We start from the raw sequence: 10,760 nt of genomic DNA, 5'->3' as shown, positions 1-10,760 counted from the left end.
CGCAAATCAATAAACATGAAACATCACATAAACAAATTGAGAGATAAAAATCAAAGTCATAATAATTGACTCAGTAAAATCATTTGACAAAAGCAAACACCCTTTCCCGTTAAAAACTCTCAGAAGGTGGGAATAGAAAGACTATACCTCAACATAATAAAAGCCATATATGACAAGCCCACAGCCAACATCATACTCAATGGACAAAAGCTAACACCATTTCCCCTAAGAACAGGAACAAGACAGGGATGCCCACTCTCACCACTCTTGTTCAACATAGTACTGGAAGTATTAGCCATTGTGATTAGACAAGATCAATAAATAAAATGCTTCCAAATTGGAAAAGAAGAAGTAAAACTGTCCTTATTCGCAGATGACATGATATTGTACATAAAAAACCCTGAAGACTCTATCAAAAAACTATTAGACTTAATAAATGAATTCGGCAATGTAGCAGCATACAAAATTAACGTTAAGAAATCTGTGGCATTTCTATACACCAATAGTGAACTCACAGAAAGAGAGACAAATAAAGCAATCCAATTTACCATCACACCAAAAAAATTAAGATACCTAGGTATAAACTTAGCTAAGGTGGTAAAAGACCTATAGGTGGAAAACTATAGGACACTGAAAAAAGAGATAGAGGAAGAGATAAACAGATGAAAGAACATACCATGTTTATTAATTACTAGAATCAACATATTAAAATGTCCATACTGCCCAAAGCAATCTATAAATTCAATACACTCCCCATGAAAATACCAATGGCATATTTCACAGACCTAGAAAGAACTCTCCAAAAATTCATCCGGAATAAAAAAAAGACCCCGAATAGCTACAGCAATGCTGACAAAGAAGAACAAATTAGGTGGGATTTCAATACCAGATTTCAAGCTGTATTACAAGCCACTGTTCTCAAAAGAGCCTGGTACTGGCACAAGAACAGACATATAGACCACTGGAATAGAATAGAGAACCCAGATATAGACCCAAAACACTATGGTTAATTATTATTTGTCAAAGGAGGCATGAACATACAATAGAGTAAAGACATTCTCTTCAATAAATGGTGTTGGGAAAATTGGACAGATACATGCAAAAAAATGAAACTAGATCACCAACTTAAACCATACACAAAAATAAACTCAAAATGGATAAAGGACTTAAACATAAGACAGGAAACCATAAAAATACCCGAGGAATCCATAGGCAGGGGAATCTCAGACATATGCCGAAGAAATTTTTTTCACCGATACTGCTCTTAGGGCAATGGAAACTAAAGAGAAAATAAACAAATGGGACTACATCATAATAAAAAGCTTTTGCACAGCAAAAGAAACCATCAACAAAACAACACGAAAGCCCACTGTATGGGAGAACATATTTGCAAATGTTATCACTGATAAAGGGTCAATCTGCAACATTTACAGGGATCTTATGAAACTTAATAAAAGGAAGATAAACAACCCAATAAAAAAATGGGCCACGGACCTAAATAGACACTTTTTGAAAGAGGACATACATAAGGCTGAGAGACATATGAAAACATGCTCAAAGTCACTAATCATCTGAGAGATGCAAATCAAAACAACAATGTGGTATCATCTCACACCTGTCAGAATGGCTATCATCAACAAATCAACAAATGACAAGTGCTGGCGAGGATGTGAAGAAAAAGGAACCCTCCTGCACTGCTGGTGGGATGCAGACTGGTGCAGCCACTGTGGAGAACAGTATGGAGTTACCTCAAAAAACTAAAAGGGGAACTCCCATTTGACCCAGTGATCCCACTTCTAGGAATATATCCCAAGAAACCAGAAACACCAATTTTTTTTATCAGAAGCTCCAATCAGAAAGGATATATGCAACCTTATGTTCATAACAGCACAATTTACAATAGCTAAGATTTGGAAACAGCCTAAATGCCCATCAGCAGATAAGTGGATTAGAAAACTATGGTACATCTACACAATGGAATACTACACTGCTATAAAAAAGAAGGAATTCTTACCATTTGCAGCAGTGTGGATGGAACTGGAGAGCATTATGCTAAGTGAAATAATCCAGGCAATGAAAGAAAAATACCACATGATCTCACTTATTTATAGAAAATAAAGAACAAAAGATAGAAAACTGATGAACCAAAAGATAGATACAGTGGCAATAAAGCATTGAACATACTGTCAAATTACAGCTGGAAGGCTGGGGAGGGTTGGGGAGGGTGGGGGAAGAGATCACTCGAAGGACTTGTATGCATGCATATAAGCACAACCAATGGACACAAGACACTGGGGGTGTGTGATGAGGGAATGCGACGGGGCTGGGGGAGGCTGGGGGAAGGTTAATGGGGGGAAAAAGAAGATTTATGTACTACGGTGTGTAATACTTTAAACAAAACAAAAAAAGTACAAATTGGTAGTTACAAAATAGTCACATGGATGTAGAGTACAACATAGGGAATCCTATATAATAAAAGCCTAATATGCTAAGTGCCTGGTTGTCCGTTCAACCAATCAAAACATAATATGCTAATGATATGCTAAGGCTGTTCAACAGCTCACTATGATGTGCACTGACCACCAGAGGGCAGATACTCCAACTAGTAAGTTGGCTTACTGCTGGGGTCTGGCCCATTGAAACTAAGGGAGACAGGCCGGATATGCCCTGAAGTCCTCCCACAGTCCCTCCCCAGCTGACCAACCTTCCTTGTCCCTCTCTGGCCCTGATTGTGCACTGGTGGGGTCCCTTACCTTGGCCTGTGCCCTCTCACAATCCGGGAACCGTCAAGGGGTGTTGGAGAGCCGCTTTTGGCCCAATCCCACAGGCCAGGACGAGGGACCTCACTAATGCATGCCTCTACTCTATAATAATAAAAGCATAATATGCTAATTAGACTAGACATCCTTCCAGTCATCCTTCCAGACATCCTTCTGGATGAAGCTGAGGCTGTGAGGGAAGCCCAGGTTCCGGGTGTCTGCTGGCAGCTTGAGGGATGCCAGGGTCCTGAGTGTCAGAGGAAAGCCAGTGCTGGCAGCCAGAGGAAGGAAGACCTACTCTTGCAAGAATTTTGTGCATTGGGCCTCTAGTATACTATGTATGATGACAGGTAGGTATTAGACTTACTGGGGGCATCACTTTGTAAATTATATGAATGTCTAACCATTGTACTATACACTTGAAACTAATATAAAGTAGTGTTGTCAACTGTAATTGAAAAATTAAATAAAATGAGGTCAATAGAGTGGGCCTTTATCCGGTATGACATGTCCTTATAAAAAGGGGAAATTTGCAGACATTAATAGAAAGAAGACAATGTGAAGAGATAAAGGAGAAGATAACCACATGCATGTCAAGGAGAGAGGCCTGGAAGGAATTCTTTCCTCATAGCTCTCAGAAAGAATCAACCTCCATAACACCTTGATTTGGGACTTCTAGCCTCCAGAACTCTAAGGCAATCATTTTTTTTGCTTAAGCCACCCAGTTTGTGGTGCTTTGTTATGACAGTTCTATAAAAGTAATGCAAAGGTCTTCTTTACTAAAATTGGAGTGACAGAAGGCAAGATGAGTCTAATACAATTAAGATTGCCAGTGGCAGTCAGGAATATGAGAGTCCATGCCTGAGAGTCTGTTTTAACTAAGATGTGAAGTAGTCAATTAAAATGAGGATGTAGAAAGATAGATATAAATGGTGATTATTTGAACTATTTGTCCTGTAGAACAGGATGAGGAGTTGACTAGTGATATTATAAAAGTTATTATTGGCAAGTATTAGAAGCACAGTATGGAATTGTACCAATTCCTGTGTGCACTGTTGTGTTCTTCCACAGTAGTGATCATATTTCTGGAGGAAATAAGGAAGAGGTAGATAAATGAACTGATAAAGGGTTTTAGGGTGTGATCAGTGAGGGCAGATAGTACAATAGGACATGGCAAGAGGAATAGTAGTGGGAAATGTTATGTAGTCTGAAGAACAAAGGAACTAAAGGTTGAAAAGGCTGATATGTTGAGGGAAAATAGACAGGAATGGGAAAATATTTTTATATAATATATCTGATAAGAGGCTTGTTTCTAAAATTATATAAAGAACTAGTACAAATAAAAAGTCAAATAACCCAATTAAAAAGTGGGAAAATGATTTTAATAGATATTTATCTAAAGACTTACAAATGATTAATAAGCACATAAAAATATACTTAACATCATTAGTCATTAGGAAGATGCCGATCAAAAGCACACTGAGATACCACTTCATACACACTACAATGGCTATAATTTTTTAAAACTACAAAAAACAATAAAAACCAGGAATAAGTACTGGCAAGGATTGGAAGAAAATGGAACTCACACAATCCTGGTGAGAATATAAAATATTGTAGCTGCTGTGACAGTCAGAGAACTCAGATCAAGGACACAGTATTTTTGCCTCTGCTTTTTTAACAAAGGATTCCACATTCACATTTTGCAATAGTCCCTAGTTTATGTAGCTGACCCAGAACACAGTTCCTAGAATGCAGTAGCATTTACTATTTTGTTGCTTTTATAAACATATATATTACCAGTAAGTAAGAGTTTAGAGAAAAAATATTAAAAGTACTAAAGGCAATTTTCATTTGATCCAAGCTACTATAACTTTTTAAAGATATAGTAATACTTCCAATAGTGGTATGTGTGATCACAATTACAGAAAATTATATATATATCCTATATACTGAAAGTGTAATATGCAAAAAGACTGAACAGCCTAACAGCAGAATGACCATCCGGACAACCATCCAGATCACCATCTGGGACCATGCTGTGATAGTTACTGACGCCAGGCCAGCCAAAGCGATATATATATATATATATGAAACTGACAAAATGGCAGTAGGTATGCATAGTTGGTTATATTGAGCACAATTATTTTGTCTATTTTTTAAAAATCTTCACCCAGGGACATGTTTTCCTTTAATTTTAGAGAGAGAGAAAGGAAGAGGGATAGAAAGAAACATCAATGTGAGAGAGAAACATGGATCGATTGCCTCCTGTATATGCTCCCACCACGGACGGAACCCACATCCTGATTATGTGCCCTGACTGGGAATTGAACCCATGCCCCTTTTGTGCATGTATGATGCTCCAACCAACTGAGCCACACCTGTCAGGGATATTTTGTCTATGTTTAAAAATATATTTTTATAAACTGAATATTTTTTCCACTCAAAATTCATATGTTGGAACCTAATGCTAATTTTATGGCATTAAGAGGTGGGGCCTTTGAAAGGTACTTAGGTTCTGAAAGTGTAACTCTCATGAATGGGATTAATACTCTTATAAACAAGATTTAGGGAGTTCTCTCCACCATGTGAGGGCAGTGACAAGGCACCATGAACGAAGCAGCAGACCTTCACAGACACCTTTCCTGCTGGTGCCTTGTTCATGGACTCTCCAGCCTCCAGATCTGTAAGAAATAAATATTTATTGTTTAGAAGTTACTCGGTCTATGATATTCTGTTATAGCAGTTTGAACAGACTCAGACAGGTATGCAATATAGCCTTTTTGTGGTATTTAAAATTTTCACAACTTTGTACTAGGGTGCTTAAGGAAACATTGAATCAAAAACAATATACAGTTTAGATATTTTTTCAAGTAAAAATAATTTCAAGTTGTACTAGTAATGACAGACATATGCAGATATATATCAATGAATTTACCTTGAAGTTCTATGATTAATAATAATAATAAAAGCAATAGCAAATACTTTTATTGAGTGCTAATTATGTCCAAGCATAAAGTACTTCACTTAATCCTCTCAATAACCAGTGACATAAGTTAAATTTATCATTTACAACTTACATATATAAAATCTAATAATAAGTAAAGAACTTTGCTGTATAGTAATGGGAACATGGACCCCTTCCCATGCTCTAAATCTGCCTTCCACCCTGTGGCAAATATAGTGAAGGCCATTTGTAATTGAACGGGGAGAACTTGGGAACCTGAACAAAAGAAAGGCCAAAGAGAAACCACTCCTAGATGTAATCCTGGATTGTAAATAGCTAGTGTTTTGATCTAATGCTTGTACCCCTCCCCCGGCATGCCTTATTTTTCTCTGTTTTCTGTGCTCTATAAAACCACGTGTTGGGAAGGTCTGAGCAGTGATGAAACAATAGCAACAGCCAGCTGCCCTCTGTGTGGTCCATCCGCAAACCTGATAGGACTTAGGGGTTCATCTTCATTGTTGGCAGCCAGTGTGGTGGTAAACTACCAGTTGGCCACCTCTGGTGCACATGAAAGTCCTAATAAACCCCTGTCTTTCACAGCCAGTCCTCCGGATTATTTCTTTGAAAACCAAGAACAATACACTGAGGTTTTCTGGGACCTCAGCACTTTCTGTAACACTTGCTCAAGGTCACACAGCTAAGGAATGGCAAAGCTAAGAACCTAAAACTATCTGACTTAAGCATTCATAATTTCAACTACTTTCTGCTACCAACCCTATTCCATTGAAATAATAGTAGTATAGTCAGGATTGAAAGAAGGATCACCGAAGACTCGACATGTAGAATTAATAAACTATATAAATGTATGGGTCAAGGACCAAAATAAAAGAAGCATATCTTATAAATGGGTAGAGGCAAAGATTGAAAGATTGAGAAAAATCCTATAGAGTACACGATGCATTGTACTCTTGGCTAATATCAATACCCTTTGGACTATATAGAGAACAAACATAAACAATTGTAGAACTATGTTGTAGACTATAATAACAACTAGCCACACAGGGCTATAAACATGTGAAATGTGGCTGGCCTGAATTAACACGTGCTGAAGGTATAACATACAGAGAACATTTTTAAAAATCAGTAGGAAATAGTTTCATTTGATTAATAGTTTTATTTTATTAATGTTGAAATGATATTTTGGAAATATTGGGTTACTATATATTATTAAAAATAATCTTGCTTTAATTTTTACTTTTTCTTTCTGTGTCTATGAGGTGTTTTGTTTTTTTTTCTTAATCCCTTTATATTTTTCACCAAGCCCCCACCCACCTCCCCTTGGAGAGCTATCAATCTGTTCTCTGTATCTATTAACCTGTTTCTATTGTGTTTGTTAATTTATTTTGTTCATTAGATTCTACATATAAGTGAGATCATGTGGTATTCATCTTTCTCTGACTGGCTTATTTCATTTAGCATAATACTCTAGAGTTTAGAACCATCCATGATGTTGCAAAAGGTATTTTGTGCTTTTTAATGCGGCTAATAAATACAAAACTACATATGTTGCTTGCATTATGTTTCTATTAGACCAACAGACACACACACAATCAAACAAAACAAAATCCCCCCAAAATAATACTCCTGATTGACTGATCTAGTATCCAGGCTTTACTTTTAATGAAAATGCCTACAGAAAAAAAATTACATTTTTTATTGAGGTGACAGTGGTTAATAAAATTATATTGGTTTCAGATGTACAATTCTATAATGCATTATCTGTAAATTGCATTATGTGTTCATAAACCCCAAATAAAGTCTCCTTCCACCACCATTTATACACCCTTTACCCTCTTCTACCTTCCCTACTCCCCTTTCCTATGGTAATCACCATACTGCTGTCTGGGTCTACAAAGGTTTTTGTTTGTTTGTTTGTTTGTTTGTTTTTCTTAATCCCTTCACCTTTTTTCATCTGACCCCACAACCTCCCCACTGACAGATGCCAGTGGTAATATGCTAAGTGAAATAAGCTAGTCAGAGAAAGATAAGTACCATATGATTTTATTCATATATGCAATCTAATGAACAAAATAAACTAACAAACAAAACAGTAACAGATTTATATGTAGAGAAAATATAAACATTTTAGAGTTGTTAAGGGTCTCAAATTACACAAATTATCTTTCTATCTCAAATTGATCAGGTATTATTAAGTCTCCACTTCATTATATATCTATAATAATAAAAGCATAATATGCTAATTAGATCTGACAGCCGAATGACCTTCCAGACGTCACTTCAGATGTCCTTCCGGAAGAAGCCACTGTGGTGGGGGCTGAGGCGGTTAGGGGTGATCAGGCAGGCAGACAAGCAGTTAGGGGAGATCATGCAGGCAGGCAGAGTGATTAGCGGCAATCATGCAGGCAGGTGAGCAGTTAGGAGCAATCAGGCAGACAGGCAGAGTGGTTAGGAGCGATCAGATAGGCAGGCGAGTGGTTAGGGGTGATGAAGCAGGCAGGCAAAGTGGTTAGGAGTGATCAGGCAGGCAGGCAGGAGAGTGGTTAAGGAGGCAGCGGTCCCAGATTGCGAGAGGGTGTAGGTCAGGCGAGGGGACCCCCCCCCCGCATGAATTTTGTGCACAGGGCCTCTAATGTTTACATAATAAAAAACAATTTATTTGGTAAGAAATAAAATAGAGTAGATGCATTATTACTGGTGAGACTCAATAAACAAACTATATTCATTTAATTAAATGTTAATTAAACCTGTACTGTGGACACTAGTGAATTTTATTTAATTAAAGATATTTTAAAGTACTATATATGATTAAATATTTAATTTAGAAAAATTTTCCAAAGTCTTCACAGTAACTGTGCCTAAATGTAATATGGCCTGTTTATTTGCAAAGGACTTAGCCATCTGCTAATCCTATCTAATAAAATTGTAATATGTAAATTAACCATCACTCTGTCAACAAAGATGGCGCTGCCCATGGCCACAAGATGGCAGTGCCCAGTCCTCTCAGACCCACCGAGAGTCCCCCATTCCCAGGGGGGTGGCCACTAAGAGCAGGCAACATGAGCAGCCTGGTGGAATGCTTGCTTCGTCACCAGGGCGACGAGGCAAGCTTTCTGCACCCGGCCATGGAGGGAGAGCCTCCAGGCCAGGCTGGGTGCTGATGGGAGGAGCAGCCCTGCAGGGCACCTGGCAGGCTTCACAGCCCCTGGTGGGTCACAGACGGGGTGAATCATAGAGACCCAAGTGCAGCCACCAGTGCTGCCAGACGATCACCTTGCCAGTGCATTGGGAGAGCAGGATCTACAGCACAGCCCTCCTCTGATTCTCATGCTGTTAAAGAGGCTGGAGGCCCAGGTGACACAGTTCATAAACCACACATGCAAGGGAAAGCCCATACTGCCGCTGCCTCATGGTCACCTTTTTGGGGTGGACCCTACCCTTCACGGCAGCCCGGCTTCTCTTCCCACCCGGGAGGGTCACCTGGCAGGAGTGGGAGCTCTCAGGAGCACCCAGCATATAGAGGGCCTCTCGCTCCTGCTTTCCCCTGCCTCTGTGTGCCCACGGGAAAGGCCAGCCTCTCAGGTGGTTCTGTCTGCCCACACTGAGCGATTAACAAGACATCAGCCCGGGGGCCTGCACAGCCTGTGGCTATGGCCCCTTGTAAACGACCATCATGCCTGACATACTGGCCGAGGATTACAGAGGGGCTGAGGATGCTGGGAGGTCAGGGGTCAAAAGGACCCACATGAAACAGCTGTGGTGAAGGAGCCAGCCTTCTGTCAGCAGGTGGCATGACAGAGACGGCATGTGTCCTGGAAATGTACTGTGATAGGCTTGGGAAGTTACAGTCTAGAGCCAGTCTCCTGCCAGTCATTGCCCCGAGGTGTAGCTGCCAACTGTCTTGATTTTGTGTGTCCTTTACCCTCAGCACATGCATGCATGCACATCTGTGAGATATATATATGACACACAGATCCTACCTTTTCCCACATATGCAGCTCAGACACCTGCAGGGAATCACTGGCATTATTCCATAGGTTTCAGGTAGTTGGCATTTCCTACTGAATGGAGTTGGAGGTGGAATTTATGATGTAACTAAACTAATTGCATGCTATGACAGTGAATGTTCTGTCTGGCGGCCTGGCTGTCTTGGCAGTGGCAATGGCCGGGAGCAGAGGGCCTCTGGCTGAGGAGGGCAGTTGGGAGCCATGAGGCCAGCAGGGGAGGGCATTTGGGGGTGATCAGACTTGCAGGGGGGGCAGTTGGGACAAGCAGGTTGGCATGAGGGATGTCTGACTGCTGGTTTAGGTCCAATCCCACAGGGACATCCCCTGGCAGTCGGACATCCCCCAAGGGGTCTCAGATTGGAGAGGGTGCAGGCCAGGCTGAGGGACATCCCCTCCCCATGCAAGCATTTTATGCACCAGGCCACTACTCATGTTTATACTAGTAAAAGCCAGGTTTCCTCTGTAGTCAGATCAGACTTTGATTAACTGAAATTTCTCTGCCTGGATTTTCAGATATATCATTCAGGGACATACTACCTATGCTGCATTGGAGTGGATTTTTTTTTTTGGTCTCCACAGCATACATTTCATCTCCCCCTCATTATATAGCAGTCATGAATTTGGGTGGGATTGACCTTCGCTAATAGGGTGAGATTTGAGAAGCATAATCCAATTCCAGAATTTCACTTCCTCTGCAATACCAGTTAAACTATGGATAGTTAATAACATTGATTTAAAGCAATAAGTGTATGATATACCCATAGCAACCACATTGGTCCAGATTGGTTCAGAATTAAGTACAGGACTTTTGCATAAAAGTGTAGTGTGCTGATAGAAATCCTATAACTTCTGCAGACATTTTGTGACAATGAGGAAGAACAGTCTGAAAACAATGACAACACATGGAGGAAACCAAGGTTGAAAGAATCTCAGAGAAACTGAGCTTGAGAGGCCTGATAAAACTGTGTCTGAAATCCTGCCCCTAAACTTTTCCAATGGTGTTTGTTAATACATTTCTTTCATTATATA

The sequence above is a fragment of the Myotis davidii genome, unplaced genomic scaffold, assembly GCF_000327345.1.
Source record: "Myotis davidii unplaced genomic scaffold, ASM32734v1 scaffold550, whole genome shotgun sequence".
NCBI classification, from domain to species: Eukaryota; Metazoa; Chordata; class Mammalia; order Chiroptera; family Vespertilionidae; genus Myotis; species Myotis davidii.
This window is presented reverse-complemented; position numbering follows the sequence as displayed.